Below are 11,152 nucleotides of genomic sequence, written 5' to 3'. Positions count from 1 at the left end.
TCAAAACAAAAGTCAGAAGCAATTTTTAAAACAAACAGTATGAAAAAAAAAACTGGAAATTGTGCTCAAGTCAAAATATATTTGTTTAAAGTCTTCACGTAGGTAACAACTGGTCAAATCAAACAAAATGGCCTGCAAACAATGTTTGGTGAACAAGTGTTGACATTAAATTTCATTTAATTTACTTAACCTTTATTCATAAAGGTTGTCTCATTAAAATTGGCGATCTCAATTACATGATAAGCATGTTTTGATAGGACAATAAACAACAACAAAAACTTTTTTACAAACACAATAACAATAAAATAATTACAACATTTGACTGAGATTAAAGAAGTCAATAAAAATACAGCCTAAAAGAAAGTTTTGTAGGAAGATTTCTCCATTTTTCCTCAAACAAAATTGTCCCAGAGGAGTCAACGTGGATACTCTTAGATCTTGCAGTAAAGTTGTCCAAGTGGACAGAGTGCTGAAAGAGATAAAGTCCTGAGAATAAAGTCTTTGGGTGGACTACATCTGGAGGATAAATAATAGTTCAAGGATAGCTTTAAAGATGAAAATGTACCAATTCATGAGTCTACAGACTGATAATGTTGGCCAGTTGGCCCTAGAGTATAAAGTAGCAGAATAAGTGAGATATTTACACCGTTATGACCCGTAATGCTCCATCATAGACAGCATCCAACAAATTCAAAGAAGTAGCAGATGCCTTCATATTAACAACTTCACAGCAATCCACCAGAGACAGGGAGGTCAATAATACAAGATGCTTCCTTGCACTGAGAGAAAAGCCCTAGTTTGAGCTTCAACTTCTTTACAACATGTTCAATATGTGACCTAAATTAAACATTATTGTCAGTTTCTATGCCAGGGTACTTGTAACTCTCAACAACCTCTGTTGGTGAACCTGTCTAGTATTTTTATTTAGGGGAGAGTTTTTTTTAATCTTTCTTTTTGCTAGCCAACAACATGATCTCTGTCTTATCAGCATTTAACATTAGTCTGAGATGAAGCAGGTCAAAATGAACATCATTGGGTTTTAAAGAAATACTCTTAGCTTTAGACCTCTCACAAAAATGTTAAGTAATTTGGACAGTTTGACTTTCAGCCTTGCTCCAGCTGTTAGAGCAGCAAAGCTGTTATCACATTATGCTATTTAGATGCTTTGCTCCAGAAAAAGTAGACCCACAAAGAACCTACTTTAAAACACCGGGGTGTGAAAATTGCAGCATGAAAGCAAAGAGATCATGGAAGCTCAAAAAGTGTCTCCTTTATGGTGTCCCATGGAGTGCTTTTCATGTTGCATTATTGTTTTTACTCCAATAATGATAATAAAAAATCAACCCAAAACAATGCAGTAAAGGGACACTCATCATAGAATGGTATGTGATGGTACCATGGTCATATGGTGCCATGTTGCTTTTCTTCAGTAAACAATCTCTTATTGAAGACCATACAAGCAAAGGAATGTGTTAATAGACTCCAGGAAACATTGCATAAACCTGCAACCCCTTTATATAAATGGACAGTGTGTGGGGAGAGTAGAGTCATTTAAATTCATCAAGATTTACATCAGCAACAATTTCCCCTTGTCTATAAAAACTTCAGCAGCGAAAAAGGCTCGGCATTGCCTGCATTTTCTGAGCATCCCCAGAAGGAACAACGTGTGTGATGAGCTGCTGGTGTCCTTTTTCAGAGCCACCATTGAGAGCAGTCTAACGTGCCACATTACTGTTCTGCTGTTGACAAAAAAAAAAAAAAAAAAAAAAAAAAAACTCTCCAGAGACTCACAAAGAGTGCTGAAAAAAAAATCACTGGATGTTCCCTCCCCTCCCTTACAGACAGTGACAACTGTTAGATCCTCTCCAGAGCCAAGAACATCTGAAAGGACTGTTCCCACCTCGCTCACCATCTGTTTGAACTGTTACCCTCTGGCAGACGTTTCAGATCTGTCAAATCAGACCTTTCTCACTGCAGTAAGGCTCCTTAACATTAAAATGACCTGTCACTTATCATGTAACTTGAATGACCACATTTTAATTGTTCTACTTAGCTTTACTTATTTTACTTATTTAAGAACTATGGGATTGTTCCCTTAAAGTATATTTCCCTTTACAGTCCTACAGAGAGGGAATTTGTCCCCACATTCAACCAATCCCCTAGGCTGCAATGCACTGCCACAGTGAGCCATCTGTGGTCAAGGGTCTTGCTCAGGAACCCAGAGTGACATTCTGAGTTTTGATCTGCCAACCTCCAAGGCTGCCTTACCACTAGGCCACCACTCCCACACCCTTGTCCTTCTTGATCACATTTGGTACTCATTTGATATTCGTTTTGGTATCGTAGCTTTAAATAATTACAACTTGTACGAAGTACTCCTAATTTAATTGTAGTGTTTTAGTGTATACTGACAATAAAGTCACTGAATCATTCATTTATGTATTTTTCTTTGCTGTTTTATTGTTTCAGCAAACATTCCGGTGTACATATATGAAGGGATTGGTCATTTCTGTTTGCCTTGTTTTCATTAAGCTGTGCCACGACTAGATGTCCTTAGATGATCAAGTTGGGCTGCGAAAGAATGAAAACCCTGTTTTTGCATTTTAATGAGGATCCGTAAAGAAATGCCTGATAATAACAAAACCACTACAAAAGGCTTTATCAGCCACTTGATAATTTTTCAGCATGATAACAAATAGAACGTGATGAAATGTTAAAGCACTGCTGTCATCATGATATGTTGGACTTTGGGTTTATTTTGTTATCCAGATAAGTATAGTCTTGTATTTGGATTGGGGATAGTTTTGTTTTCATTTTCTGTCCCGGTATACTTGTTATTAATTTTGAACCTTGTTTCAATAAGTTTGATTTTCATGAAGTATCTTTATTTTTGCTTTTACCTCTACTTCCTATCTTGCCTGCATTTGGGTTCAAGAATCACCATTCGGACACCTTACAGGAAATAATCTTGCACACGGCCAACCGTGTGCAAGATTACTTTAAAAAACTAATTAGTTATATTAGTAAAATATAAAACAGTTTGATGTGAGTACTTCTTCCTGCCGAGCAATTGATAATGTTACACCACATACATGGTTGTAAAAATTTAGCTTTGCGCGTACCTGTCCACATAGAGCTCGCACAGACTCGAGGCAGACTCGGATATATGTGGGTGTCTTAATACGAAACAAGACACCAATCTGTTTTCTGTTTCTTTAATTAAACCATCACTATTTAATACGTAGAGGCCAAGAAAAGTGAGTAACATCATTTAAAAATAAGACATTCTTTTTGATTTATATGCTCTGAAGATATTTGAGTCAAGCAACAATTATGTTAAAACAAAGCTCAAATGTCCCAGTTTATGGTTGTGTGTGTGTGTGTGTGTGTGTGTGTGTGTGTGTGTGTGTGTGTGTGTGTGTGTGTGTGTGTGTGTGTGTGCATGCAGCTTATTGTCTTGACTGAATAAGGAATTGTGTTGAGGAACTCCTACAGCGCTGCTCTGGTCGGTTCTGTTGATATAGGCTTCTCTGCCTCCCACAGTGTACTCTGTCCTTTTTCAACTCCCCCTGCTCCATCGTTTATTTTATCCTGCTCTCTGTTGGTGCACACATCTACATTGATATTCAGGGTGTTGTGTAAAATGAAACCATGTTGTTCAATAAAACAACAGGCTGACATATAGGCATGTCTCTTATAAACTGGTTATCAGCTGACTATCAGAACCAGCAGTTGATTTGTCGTTAGCTCATGATGACAATTGTGAAAGCAATAAACTCTTTACTCTAACCAATTATATTTGCTAATGCAAACAACTGTTAGTATGACTGGACTTTTGAGCTATTTTTTTTTACTTTGTTCTGAGCATCAATAAATGTTCCAATATTTAAAAATATGTTTGACTGCAAGTATTGTGTGCTTTAGCAGTGCTGGTGTATTAAACATCAAAATCAGAAACAAATAAACTTTACAGGTGAAACACCAAGAACAACAAAACTGAACTGATAACACATAATAATAAATATGAAGTCAAAAATCTCAAATTGATCAACATGGTGGTGTACGGAGGCCTCAGTCCTCAATGTGGACAACCTGTGGACCTTTGTCGCATGTCTTCTCCCTCTTTTTCAACCCTGTTTACTGTCACTCCACTTAAAAAAGGCCACTAGTGTCACCAAAAAAAAAAAAAAAAGAACGAAATATCAACTTGTCATTCAACACAAATGTGATACCTTACAGTTTTCCCAATTAAGGCAGACAGGTTTTTTTTCCACAATTGTTACCTTGAAGCATGATAATAATATGAAGCCATTTACTTGAGGGTTTTCAACATTTTCTGCCAAATTTAAGTTTTGATTAAAGTTTCCAAGTTTTTACGCTTGCTTGAAGTGGTCTTTGAGTTTTAAAAAAAAAAGAGTTAATGAGCTATATGGGAGATGGAAACACGTTTGCCGTAGCAAATATTTACCTCATGACTGTTTCTGCTTCCCCAATATTTCCATAACACTCAAAAACATGGCATGTGACATCGGCAATACTAGTGGGCATAACAGAACAATTACAACTTGCCCGATAGCAACGCTCATCCATTCACTTTCTTTACCTGTTTATCCGTGCTTTTTTTCCAGTGGTCACTGGGTGAAAGGCAGGGTATTAATCGTAGGTACTAATCATGGGGCAACACAGAAACATACAGGACAAACAACCATGCACGCACAAACACTCATACCTAACGGCTATTAGAGAAATTATTGTTGGACTGTGGGAGGAAGCCAGAGTACCTGGGAGAAACAACACATGCAAGGGGAGACCAGGAAGGAGAACCCCAGGTCGAAACTCGGGTTCGAACCCAAAACTTGGCTGCCAGGAAACACTGCTACCAACTACTGATGAGCTGCTATCTGTGAAACCCCTGATGGCAACACATTCCTTACAACCTCTCTCTATTTATCTTAGTTGTGCAGTCCATGCTAGTTCACCTCTACTTTCTGTTTATTACAGCCATGCATAATGACAACTCCTAATGAAATGAAGCTTAGTTAATCCTGGTTAATTCACTCCAAACCAGTAGATGGAATTTCATTATGATTTCCCTCTTTGAGACATTTTAAATGTTCGCTCGAAATTCGCATGACAATTAGACAGATGTGTAACAACTGAACTTGACTTTAAAGAGCAGAACACTGGAACTACATGCAGTCTTCAGCGCACACTTTGCTGTGCAACTACTTTTTCATATAGTATACACTCCAAAAGATACACAGACATTTTCCTTTTAGCAGATTGAAAGGAAGTGAGATTTGGGCTTTAATGGTGTAATTCTGTTAATCAAGTGCATTAATTATTTCTTTAAAGTGAGTTTTGATGGAATAGTGTAAATAATACAACTGCTAAACTCTTTCTTGGCACTGTTTGGTGCCACTCCCATGAAGAATCCCCCATGAATACAAATGTCTGTGGTGTCTATCTCCATCAGTCAATGGGAAAAGTGAGAGGTGGTGCATAGATCCTGGAAGGATCACCACACCATCACAGGTCCACACAGCTACAAACAAGACCACCCTGCGACTTATAGTCAGAAAAACATACAGTGCAAACTCAGTGCACAAAAGACCGTCCTGATGCAGAAATACAGTGTTAACAGCACCAACAAGGAGACATTGCTGAAATCCAATTGAGACAATCGCACATTTAGTCTTCAAGCTCACTCAGTTTAAAATATGATAAAACGATCCTGGTTTAAATTGGAAGCTGCTGGAAATAAACAGGTTCTTATCAACCCTGTTCGAAGCATTTTACAGTAAAAAAAGACTGGAGAATGTTGGGATGTGCATGTTTTGAGACATTTAGAGAAGGTATTAGGAAAATGTTTCTTTTCACTTCTATTTCACTATTGTTGTTGGCTCTACACCCCCCGAACATGATAATATATGATAAAAACTCTTTGTGGAGGTATTAATCATTAATATAATAATGATGTAATCTAATTACCCTTAAGAGACTGGCCTATTTACTGATCAATAATTCAATGTAAACAAAGTATTGGCCACAATCAGTCACAGACACTTCATTAGAAATTACGATGTCAAACATTATGTCAAAGTTGCTATAGGAACCGTAATGTTCTGTTGTGTTTCTGGTTATTTTTTCAGTTTAGGATTATTTCTGTTTCTTGTTTTGGATTTATGTTTAGCCTGTTTTGTTATCTGGCCTTTGTTGTTAGTTTTTATTTCAGCCCGTGTCTGTTTAGTCTTATTTCTTACCTTAGGTTTTTGTTTATCAGTCTTATGCTCCCTTTATCACCTCCACCTGTTTTTGTTAATTAGTCCCGCCCTGCTCTCCTGTTCTGTTGCCTATTTAAGCCCGCCTTCGTTTTCGATTAGTTGCCGGAATATCTCCTCTTGTCCCTGTCCGCTACCTCCTGGTCAGAGCCTTGCAGCCTCTGTTTAAATTCGCTGTCTGTTGCCCTGCATGATCTGTCCTGTTTTTGAGTTTGTCCCAGCCTTTGCCTTTTTGTCAACCTGGAGGATCCATCATCTCTGTCAATAAAGACCTTTTTTAGCATCAGCTCCGTGTTTGGCTAAACTTTGGATTCACCACAAGCAAATCATTACAAGGAACAAGGTCTTCACTCATCTATGGTGTGGAGTGTATAGACACCTGCTTCGACTCTATCTCTGTCTCTAAACTTTGTTATTTCAGTGAGCTGCACCTGACAAGAATCAACAATGAGTTCAGCTTTGAGACAATTGTGTTGCCCCTGAATTTTGTTAAACACATCTTTCACTGCAGTCAGTTGAGTTGTGAAAAAAAACACATTTTTTTTCAGATTGAATACAAATAAACTTCATGTATTAATTCAGTTTCCACAAAGGCACTGTTTGCCCCAAACTGGATTTGCAAAGACAAATTGAAATGTCATAATTGAGAAACATTCATGACCTTCTCTCAATGCTGGTTACTTTTGCTAGTAAAAGTAATTTCATTTTACAAGAGTCTGAGCAAGCAGTAGAACCACTTTGATCTCAGCGTAACATCTTTTCTAATCAGACTGCATATTAGGCCCTCTAAACACTCTTTGTATCACAGGCTGTCTTTTCACAATGGCTACAAGTGGGGGGGAGGGGGGGGGGAGGAGAGAGGAGGAGGAGGGGGTTCAGGGACAGCAGATGAGCTGATTTTCATCAGTATGATAATTTTTTGTTACTAGATTTGAAATCACAGTTAAAATACAAATACATTTGAACAGGCACTTTACTTATGGTCATTATATACAGGGACTTTCAAAAGTATTCATTCCCCTAAAACTTAGTAGCACCCCTAAAACAAAGTATTCCATAATCATGAAGTAGAAAGAGTATAATACATTTTCAAATTTAGAAAATTAAATAAAAATCCTTGTGAACGACTGACCCCCAAGCATCTTAGATTTTGTGCCTTCCCTGTCAAAGGTAAACAAACTGACCCACATTTACTAGAGGACAATCTACTTTGCATTTCTCAAGTGCAAGTCTCTCTGCCGACTTCTGTGCCGTGTGCTCCTTCGCACAAAAATGAGCTTCACAAAGTCAGTCACTTTTCGTTTCTGGCACCTGGTCTGTACATAACAAAGCATCGATGGGGAGTCTTGGATGTAGCCCAAAAAGTACATTGTATGGAGAGTAACCAGTGGAAGCACATGTGGTTACATTGTAAGCATAAACTAACTCAGGTAAGCACTCAGGCCAATGCCGTTTCTTTTCTGGTGGCAGAGTGCGTAGAAGGTTGTGGAGAGTCCTGTTAAATCTTTCATCCTGTGCATTCCACTGGGGATGATGAGAGGTAGTGCGAGATTTCTTCTCAAAGTTTCTGCCCTGGTCAGAATGCAGCCTCTCTGGCACGCTGTATTTCACAAACCATTCTGGTAGAAGGATTTTTGCAGTAGTCTCGGCCTCCTGGTCATGAGTGGGAAATGCTTGGGTGAACTTGGTAAACACATCTATTACCACATGAACATTCTCTAGTCCATCCGAGGCAGGCTCCAAGATGGTGAAGTCTACAGCGACAATGTCTAGTGGTCGTGTAGCCTAAAAATGACTTTACAGGAGGGTGTATTCTAGGCGTGGGTATTTTACTCAGTACACACCTTTGGCACTTTTTAACCCATTCCTCGACATACGCATACACCCCAACCCAGAAACACCTTTGTTTGAGAAGACTCTGTGTCCTGCTATTTTTAGCTCCTGTTTATTTAGGAGAGGGAGGGGGAGGAATGGTTACCGATGTGCCTGCCGGGTGGGATCAGATCATTTCACTACATCAGTGGACATTTGCCTTAACCTGTCAGTTCTGAGACCGTGTTTATAGAGACAACCGCTGGTGTTTATGCTCACTTTATTTTTTGCTTTATGGTTTATTCACTTTAATAATTACATTCCAAATTGTATTTAATACTGTTTCACACTTGTGGAGCAGTCTAGGAATAAAGACCCCAAAACATATTTTGTGTCTGCTTTTACCAGTCCACATTTTGGTACCAGGAGTGTAGTTCCATATTTGGAGTTGCAAAGAAATAAAAAAAGAAAGGAAACTATTAATTGTTTAAGAGCATAAACAATTGTGGTGGCAAAGTTTTCCTCCGTGCTGTAGAGGATCCATGGTGGAGAGATTTGCTTGGTGAGGTTCCTGCGAGTGCTGGACCCAAGGTCTACTGTTCGGACAACACCAGGATACAGAGGGACACCATCCTGTTGTGCACAACTTCAGAGCATCTAGATTTAAATGTTGACTGTTTTATACCACTAAAGCTAAGTCTGCACAGAAACATTTCTTCATGTCAGAGAGTGAACTTCATGTGAACTTCCAAATTATTTCCCACCACATTAAATAACCAAGGCAGTGTGTGCAGTCACACACCTACATGCAATTTTATACATCTGATGTTTTTATTGTGCCGCAAGTTTCACAATTTCTCCCCACCAACAACTTTTTGTATGAAAACTGCACACTCTTCTATGCATGAGGCCCCTGGACTTCTACTGAGAATAGGATACACACAGGCGGACTCGTTTTACTCATTAGGTTACTTTTAAAGTCAGTTACTGGACTTTATTTATTGGTATCAGAGAAAAGCAGCCTTACACTTTTGGGAGGTATTTGTAAAAAAAAAAAAAAACATGTATAATTTTCTTTCCACTTCACATTGTGCAGTACTTTTGCTGGATTATGACATAAAATCCTTGTAAATTACACTAATGTTTGTGCTTTTCAGTATATAGTATTGCAATGCACAGTCCACTTTAACGTTGCTTAACTTGTGACAAAGAGCAATGACAGAAAATAACTGTTCTTTAACTATTCTTCCATTTGTTGGATTTGGATAAACAGCACTCAAGCTGCGTGCACATTTCCCTCCGGCGGAACATCACAAGAAGAAAAAAATTCTCATGATCCAAACTAATCATAGAGACGTTAACCAGAGAAACAGGAAAACTGGAGCCCATGATAGCCTGACTTGGGGCTTGGGTCCTCATTCACCACAGTAGAGCTCAGAGGGACACATCCACCCCTGCCATGTCTGATTTCATCAATCCATCAGACAGCAGATGGAAAAAAAAGAGTGGTGAAGACATGCCTGTCTGAATGCCTGTGTACTTGTACAGGGTTTCTGCAGGTGTCACCAACTCAAATTCAAGACTTTTTAAAAGGAGCTATAAGTATTACTGACACCTTGTGGGTCAAATCGGTACAATAGCTTGCCAATCACAACAATCTAACATGCCATTTTTAAACGGCGTAGCTGTAGTATATTTTCACTTACACGGGACAGGTATATCATGTTGTATTCTGTTCTATTTTTGGTCTGCTTCTCTCACTGGCTTCCATGTTAGCAGGCTGCTGCTCTTTTGCCAAGTTAAAATACCAAATGCTCCGTGATGGGAAAGATAATCACGTTTGCTAAAATACATCATTTACTTACTTTAACGAGCTTGATTAAGTCGCTGGCTGCTGCCTACCCAGTGAGCTTGGACTACAGGTATCTGGACTGTACATGTCCCCCTAGCCAAAAACGTACATGTCAGCCCAGCTGTTTGCTAGGCTTTAGAAATTAGTTATCTCCTGATAAAGTTCCTAGTCTAAAGTGGGTTATGTGAGCAGTTTTCTCTAAAATGACCCGACGGTGTCGGAATCGGGACACATAGTTTGGAGCCATTAGTGATATATGAGTGGTAGCGTTGAATGGGCTTAAGAACTTTAAGACCTATTAAAAATAATTCAAAACTTGAACATGATCATTCTATGAATATAAGACTTTTTAGGGCCTTGAAATTTCATTTTCAAATGTAAGACTTTTCAAGAGCCCACAGAAACCCTGTTGTCCTTACAACTGAGTGAGAACATTTTTGAACTTTAGTCCTCACTTTTTTTGGTTAGGTTCAGGACTAGGGTGTCAGTGAGGTTCAGGTTAGGCATCAGGGTTAGGTATAGACCCGTGAAGGTTAAGTGTAGGGTTAGGGTCACCGTCAGGCCATAGAAAGGGTTGAAAATGAAAGTAAGTCAAGGCACCATTTATTATTTCAGTCAGATCCTGACAACCTATCTGACGATGTGCTAAACAGCATCACTGGAGGGAAAATAGTGTAAATGATGATACCAGGATCTGATTAATATACCTCTATCTTTACTTATTTAACACTAAATCTTACAGTATTGTGCTTTGTGTTTATTGTGCTGTTTGAGTTGCCTAGTTCTATAATCATTATTTATTTTCATGAGTTGTTCACTTTTGGCCTGTTTATAATCACAACATATTTTGGTCGTCTGTCAGTCCTAAAAATACATTTGGTTTAATGTAAACATGGAAAGACAATATAGAACCATAGAAAGCAGTGAAAAGATAGACAAGTATTTAAAAAAAACTATAATAATTTGATTACTGCAAGAGACTCTGAAAGAAAACTATATTATGGTTCTAATATAATTTTATTATGTCCTGCTGACTGGTGCTGCACATGCTATGATTGATAGAAAGCTCTTTGTGTTGGCTTTGGTTTCCGGTCTGCAATGTCAAAGTGAAAGTACAGAAAAAAGACTGATGACAGCAACTTCTAACTCATCGGAAAGCAGAAGCGTGGTAGCTTAGATTAATACTTAAGGCGTAAAAGGTTTCAGA

The 11,152-nt window shown here is 38.5% G+C and overlaps 1 protein-coding gene across 1 annotated transcript in view; it reads right to left on the bottom strand.

Moving 5' to 3' along the window:
• LOC105936860 (voltage-dependent R-type calcium channel subunit alpha-1E) overlaps positions 1-11,152 on the bottom strand; it is a 160,047-nt gene that overhangs the window by 64,150 nt on the left and 84,745 nt on the right. The gene's annotated exons all lie outside the window — the stretch shown is intronic.

The sequence above is a fragment of the Fundulus heteroclitus genome, chromosome 9 (assembly GCF_011125445.2).
Source record: "Fundulus heteroclitus isolate FHET01 chromosome 9, MU-UCD_Fhet_4.1, whole genome shotgun sequence".
NCBI lineage: Eukaryota > Metazoa > Chordata > Actinopteri > Cyprinodontiformes > Fundulidae > Fundulus > Fundulus heteroclitus.
The sequence above is the reverse complement of the archived record's forward strand: the minus strand, read 5'-3'. Positions and strand labels throughout refer to the sequence as shown.